General features: G+C 39.6%; 1 protein-coding gene across 3 annotated transcripts in view; it reads right to left on the bottom strand.

Annotated features, from left to right (window-relative positions):
• Nucleotides 1–7,586, bottom strand: part of CEMIP2 (cell migration inducing hyaluronidase 2) — a 54,205-nt gene that overhangs the window by 40,789 nt on the left and 5,830 nt on the right. Inside the window, exon 1 of one of the 3 annotated variants that reach the window (XM_057372524.1) lies at nucleotides 78–1,281. The exons of the other annotated variants lie outside the window; for them this stretch is intronic. The gene's annotated coding sequence lies outside the window, so the exon portion shown is untranslated. Of the gene's footprint in view, nucleotides 1–77; nucleotides 1,282–7,586 lie in introns of those variants that run through there. 3 annotated transcript variants of the gene reach the window in all.

Raw genomic sequence — 7,586 nt, forward strand, 5'->3', positions numbered from 1 at the left:
AACAAAACTTTAAAAGGTTTATTTTGAACAGCTTCCAAGTGAAGACAATGAATACCTGCAAGCAGTGAATACCTCACCTGCAAGCCTGGATCTGTCTACAGAGCATCTGAGCTATGTGGACAGCAAACCCCAGCAGGCACACAGCAGCTGAACAGGTCCAGTCTCCTCAGATATTTCTTCACCACTTTTAACTTGTGCCGCTACCTTAACTTGTGCACTCACTCAAGCCCACATTGTTCCACATGGTCAGAAACTGGAAACATATGCATTGTACAACCACAGGATAACATCTGAACCTCCTGAGACGTGACTGTGGGTTCGGAAGCAAGCAGCATGCTTATCTGCTACTCATTTTGGGACTGGCTACCTGGAAAGAAATTGGCTTCTTTTACCAGATGATTCAAAACATCACCTAACACCACCCAAAAAGTGTGAAAAATACCAATATATTTCACGCTTCTGTGTTGTCAAATGCTAAGTGTCATAAAACATGTCAAACTTGCTGAAAAACTCCCACACACTTGCCCAATCTGAAAACTTTTGTTAAGGAAGTTTGCTTACTTCATACAGTGCAAAGAAATTAAAGCTTCTCCTTAAGTATGTTTTAAGGATCACAGGTCTTAAAAATAAAACAGAAGAGAAACCAGAAGAAATGTTGATCTGGGCTATCAAACAGTACCAGCGCTACTGCTGACCTATTACCACACCTCATGGCATGTAATTCCTATTAAGGAAAAGACTGACAAAAGGGTAGAGGAAAACAATATACACACAAAAATACTTCCCCATGCAACACAGCACCTGCTTTCCTGGTAGAGGCACTTGTTTGGTATGAAACACACAGGCAGTGAGAAACCCAAGAAAAGTGAAAGGGACAAGATCTTAGTATTAAAAACTTGCTTAAGCAGCTATAGATACTGAACAGAAAGTGATGTAAACAAGATCCTAAGTATAACATGCACATCTTCACAGACCTTCAAGCTCATCAGCTACAATAGAGATATAAATTCCAATGCTTCAAGCACTTTGGAAGTYCCCAGTTCAACAAATCCCAACCTTATCAGTAAGAATGGTTCCAAACAGACTTCCCACGTGCTTTCCTTTCTGGTTGCACATTTTCTCCTACCGTCTCATTCAGAAATTACACCTATTCACTACTATAACAAACAGCATATTTGAAGGAACCTACTTTTCCACCCCTGTACAAAAGCTAGAAAGAATACATGCCCAGCAAAATGCACTGATATAGTAAAGAAACTGTTGGAAATCACAACAATATTTTTAACAGCCTGAAAAATCTCAGCTGAATTTAAAAAAAGAAGTGAAAAAAACTCTACTAACATCTAGACACTTATGCTGTTTTCTGCATACCACTACCAAGTCTTCTCCCTTGTCCAGCACTTTCAGAAGGAAATCAGAGCAAAGATCAGCAAGAAATAGAAATACAAACCTTGTAAAAGTTACAAAGCTTAAAAGATAAGCTCTATTGCACTAGATTTCCTGAATTTCCTGTGTAGCAACTACCAATTTTTAGTAATTTCCTGGCACRTAGAAAACATGCAGAATTGCATGATATACAACCACTGGAAACCACTTGAGCCAAGGTCCACAGTTCCTAAACCGAATCTTTCAAAATACAGAATCACAGAATCACTTCAGCACCACACACCAAGACACAGGTGTGAAGCCATGCATTATACTTACAGTATAAGAGAAGGCCAATAGCTAGAAATCATCATCATCATCAGCTGGTCAAATGAAATCTTAGAGCACAAGTCTCTCTCCACATGAGATGCAAATTTCAAACTTGTACATATATAAAAGTAGGGACAGTTGAACTACATATGTTTAGGTGATAGGCAAAACAATCAAGCCATTATCTTTGGATTAGAAAGAATGATGAGGATGTGGGGAAAGGATGGTGAGAAGATTGCATCCCACGGGAACTAGATAGGTAAATAGAACTCTGGAAGAGAGTTTGTGTGTGTGGATAAGTATGAAATTATGGTCAAGTAAAACCACTCTCAGGTGTATGGCTGWCTGCTTACACCAGAACCATTAATTTCATTCCTACTCTCTTGTGGAGATGTTCGGCAGATCACCATTAAGGATGAGACTGAAAGATCAGAGGGTATCTGTATAAGAAAAAGGGTTCCCTGCTCCAATGACAACCAGGCTTTCGACCTTCCTGTAGAGTTTGTGCAATAAGCTCGCAGAACTCACTTGGTTTCACTTACAGAGCATTTGTTGCAGCAGATGAAGTATCTTATTTTGCAGAAAATTCATGTACAAAATTTAGGCATTAATGTTGTTCTACAGAGATATGTCTTACTGYAGAAACTGAAAGGACACGTTTTTTCCCATTCCTAAACACCAAACATTGTCCTGTAARTTTTCAGGAATTATTAACTGACTGGAAGACCGAATACAACTGTAGCAGCTTCAGATCTTGCTCACTGAAACAAAAGCCACAGCAAACTGTGGTCAGTATATTTAAAATAGTATCTGACATTTCCAGTGAATTTTATTTTTCCTCTCTTTGTTTCTTTTTGACACAGTTATAAATTATTTATAAATTATTTATAAATTATTTATAAATTGGGGAGCTCTATTCTGTTTTTCATTCACCATTGAAAAAGCACATTCTGCTGAGGGAAATCATGCAGAAATAAGTGAATTGATCAACAACTTAAACACAGCATGTCCAAGAGCATACTAGGACATATGTCACATGCTGAAATAGGCAGAATGAATGGAATAATTTTTACTGTTCTGTTTTCAGAAATGAAATGCTTAATTTGTATAAGAGATCAAGAATAGAAACTTGCATTTTAATCACCTATCTGCCATTAGCTTGCTGTATGAATCACAGCTTATCTGGGCCCCAAGCCTGTAACATGAGAAAAAAAGTGGCCACAAGCCTCACAGGGACATTGTGAGGGTTAGTTTAGAGAACGCTTTGGTCTCAGCTCAGTGATGTATCTGAGTACAAGTCTACTTTTAAGTAAATAAATAGCTACACTTAAGTCAACAACTTTCACACAAAAGTGACAGATTTGCCACATTCACCTTAGAGAACCTGAATAAGATGGTAGGGGAAAAAACCGAATGAAAACAACRGGATAACATTTAAACTACTTCTCATACTGACAATAAGAAGTGGTGTACAGATATCTGCAGTCTCTAGAAAAACAGAAATCCCATCCAAAACAGCTACAGTTTAGGACTTCAAAAGAGAAAATTTTCTGTGTAATGGCAACACACTTCAGAGAGGTAAAGTCAAGTTCTGGCACTACCCTGAATCACTGACAAAACAGAAATCCTAAACAATCCTCCCCTAAAGAGAAAGAAAGTAAGATTGGATATCTATTATTAAATTAGAAACACTCTTACAAATAGACTGAGGATATGTGAAAGTACAGAATATAACAGGCAGTGGGGAAAAGAGTCAGATCAGATATGTAGCTTTGATAAACTGAATGTAAAAAATACTCCTGAGTATACTCTCACAATCACTTATTCATCAAAGGGTTGCCATGTTTAAGTTATATTTAAAAATTGAATCAATACCAGAACACACTCTTCCATATCAGCATGTGGATTTTTCTTTCTTAGGCAAAGCTGTTAAGTTTAGAAAATTTTTTTCCACTTCAATTCAAGCTTCAGTAAATCGTATGTCACCCCTTATTCTGCATACTTGAAAGACCATCGCTGCAGATTTTAACCACGCATCATTCACAAAGAAACAATGCTGCTTGAAAAGATCGGTTGTTGTAGCTGCACACCCATACTCTTTTGTCTTGTATTTGTACGAGTCAAGTTAAATGTATTTGCATTAAAAATAATTAAGAGCTACAAATCACATCCAGTGAGAATCCAGRTGTGACTTCAGCACCTCTTAGCTGTTTGAACCTCCAAAGGATTCCTCATCCTGGTGATGAATGACTAAGAGAAAGGCAATATGACACACGTCCATAGGTAGAATGCAAATGACATTTCGTGCCTCTTCCAAGGAGAAAAAAAGCTGAYACTGAGAAGTATCTGAACCTCACTCACTACTGTACGCTTAGAACTTCAAGAATTTACATAGGTTAAGAGAACAACAAGGTTGCAGAAGAGAAGTCAGCTGAGGATTACTGGATAAATAATACAGCCTCAAGTTTATGAAGTTCTTGAAACTCAAGCTATTGTGGTYGGAGGCAGCAGCACCACTAGGAAGTAGCTTCACCAGACAACTATTACTCACTACTGTCAGACATTGGGTAATGGCCTGGATGGACACTGTGCCTGATGTGATTGTGATCACTCTTCTACTATGCTTTAAGACCTCATTTAACTGTCTTTTTGCCTTCACTTTTCCAAAAGCATCTCTCCTCCTCTAGGAACCAAATACTCCTCAACTCAGCCACTGAAACTGCTTGCTGACATCAGCCCCACAAAATATACCTTCATCTGACCGCTTACATTAACAGGCCAAACTGATACACRGTAGCTGAAACACAGCTACGGTTTTGCTGTAGGAATGGTGGTGATGCAGCAGCAGGGCATGGCACATACCAGCTAAATGAATGAGGGCACAAAGCCTCCAAAGTAAGAGTCTTGTGAAAAGAGTTTCTATGGATAAACTAATGAAGAACAACTTGACTGCCTATCTGAATAACAAGGTATTGCAGATACCACAAAAATGTGAATTGGGAGCCTGGTGAAAACGAACAGTGACTTAACTTACATAACATGAAACATTTGTACAACTTAGTTTAAAAAAAAAATTCTATCATTTCCCTTTTATAAAAAACAAAACAGCATGCTTGGAATACCTCAAAACATCAAAATCTCAATCTTTAAACAGCAAAACAAAGCCCTGTAATGTACAGTTAAGTATGCATTCTGCTGAGTTGGTAGCTACATKCTATTTTGGCTTACTGTGATAAATTCCATTCTAGGAAACTCCAAGAACTCCACACCCAAAGGCCAAGTACTGCAACATCCTGACAGGTATAGYTAGTAATCTTGAATGACAACACTTCTCTTTTTATCATGTTCTTAATCCCATGTGCCAAAAAGATAGAAGAACTACTAGCACATTCCTTTCCATTAATCTGCTTCACAACAAAGCAATAAAATCAGTTACAATTTCTAAAGTACGCATTCTTTAATGCCTTCAGTATTTCCTTTCCATATTGGCAAATACATCACTTTTCTCCCTCACATCTTTTGCTCAACTTTTCTACTCCTTTTCCATTTTCTTACTCAGTATTACTATTCCAAGAAAATATCTCTGTGGATTTCTACACCCACATCTACAAACAATTCATTTCCATCTGTCTTGCCAAAAATACCTCCACTAAATCGACAGTGAAATCCCTTTCCGTAAAAATAAGCCGAGAATAGATCAAGTCTAATCAAGATTTGACTCCAAACAAGAAACTCCAATTTACWATACAGACTTTAATCATGTGTCGATGCATACTTCAGGTGATTCTACAGAACAGCTTTACTAATGCAAAACATGAACATTACTGATATACTTGAGACTACTCTCCTGTGATTTAATTTTTTAATATAAAGTAAGTGAGATTCRGAGGGTGACAATTTTCCTACTAATTTCTGTCTGAAGTTCCAGCAGACGATCAGGGTCCCTCTTGTCCCCAGTTCCCCCCAGCTTCAGTACAAGGCAGAACCAAGAAGAAATAGAGCTCTAGTCCTAGCAGAGTGGCTGGAGCCTTCCCACAGGTAAAGAAGCAAACAAACCCCTCCCRTTCAATAGACACAACAAACAAAACTGAGACAGTGCTCGTTTTCTGCAAACAAGACTTCCATAGCAAGAAGCTGAACTGACTTACCTCAAAACACTCAAAAACTGGATGCTATAACTGTTTTAATAAAACCTATCTGAAACATGCTGGACATATAATAAACCAAGTAAATTACTCTGCTTCATATTTAAAGCACATTATGAAAGATATCTGTAATCAAAAAGCATTTCTAGTCCTGATTGACCAAGGCATGCACACATTTATTTGCAACTTCAGTGGTAAGAATGTTGTTTTGAAGTATTTAAATCAGACTGAAAAGCACCTGTTGCACTGTACCCTGTCATTACTCAAGCAAATAAAACCTCCTAACTCCCTCTAAAGTACAAGCTACTCAAATATGTATCAACTCAAATTCAAATTTAAAAAAAAAAAAAGCTGCAAAATAACCAAGGCAGTCCCACAGGCTGTGCTCTACYTATTTTAGTCTTTATGCCTTGGAGCAAAAACAACCTTTTTTGTTCCCCTGCTGTGCCAACTTCGAAGAAAAGTGAGCTGTGCCACCAAAGTTAACTCTTYCAGTCACAGGACCTGTTACAGCTGGGAAACCTTCAGTGGATTTCATAGGCCCTTTTGAAAACCAGAGTTTTTACACACAGGGGCCACCACCTTCTACTAGCTAGTGTCTCTACCAACTTGCAACAAGTCAGATAAACTGGCTAAAAGCTTCCAGTCAACTCTCGCCACCACCTTCCCTGCAAAACACKGTGGGGCTAATGGGTTAGCATTCATAATCAAAAAACCCTACAATCTGCCACTTGAAAACATCTATCACATATCAAAACAGCACACAGGACCACAGCTCCTGTTGAGATCACATGCTGAATTTCAGAAGATGCTCATTTTAGCATGGRCCTTACAAGATCCCCTGTCTTTGTCCTCTTTCCCTCCATACTCCCTTTTTTCCTCCTGAATCCCTTTGTAGCTGGGGGCATTACTTGTGCTTTACATAAAACTTATTTCTCTGGCCCTGTTGCCTAGCTCAAGTCCCTGGCACAGTCTGCTGGATGCTGTGATAGTAGTGAGAGTGCAGAAGCAGGCCCAACAAACTTGATCTGGCAGAAGATTTCACATCAGTGCAGGCAGTGCGCAGGATCCATGTAGACAAAGCACCTCAAAGAGCTATAGACTCCCAAGAACAAAGATGAACAAAGATGACCCTTCTTCCCCTTCACGGATGGCCCTACCCATGGGCCACTTCACATCAGTAGCTAAGCCGCTGCAAATCTTTTTTCTGTTTCATTAAAACAGACTAATGCCACAAAAATATTAATTATTACTTTATGGCCCTTATTACAWTGTCTTTGTAAAGCCCCAGCTGCTTGCTCGTTCGCAGAACAACTCCTAAATATAAAATCTATTCCCTTTCAAGGAAACAGTGTCATCAACACACATKCAAAATATAAACAAGGGTAGTGTCTTTAGCCCACAGCCCTCATCTAAGCTGTGAACTAGCACAAATGCAGCACATTATTCACTAAACACTCTCTTTTCTTAAGAGGGGCTGCGATGATGTACAACTCCTCTTTCTTCCGTGCATCTGAGCAAGTAAAGCAGCTGTTGGTTATCAGTCACAAGGAAGGCATTCCACGACAGCCCAGGCACTGAGGGATGCCTATGACAAATCGCAGCGCAGACACGCCGCGATGCGGACCTGCGGCCAGCCGCTCTCCCCCGCGATGCCGGCAGCATCCGACCGCAGCGCCAACAAAGCCGCGGCCCCGCCGCCGCACCTGCCGCAGCCCCGCCGGCTCCTCAGGGCGGCCGCGCCCG

The sequence above is a fragment of the Malurus melanocephalus genome, unplaced genomic scaffold (genome assembly GCF_030028575.1).
Source record: "Malurus melanocephalus ecotype Western Australia unplaced genomic scaffold, MMel_1.1 scaffold_7, whole genome shotgun sequence".
NCBI lineage: Eukaryota > Metazoa > Chordata > Aves > Passeriformes > Maluridae > Malurus > Malurus melanocephalus.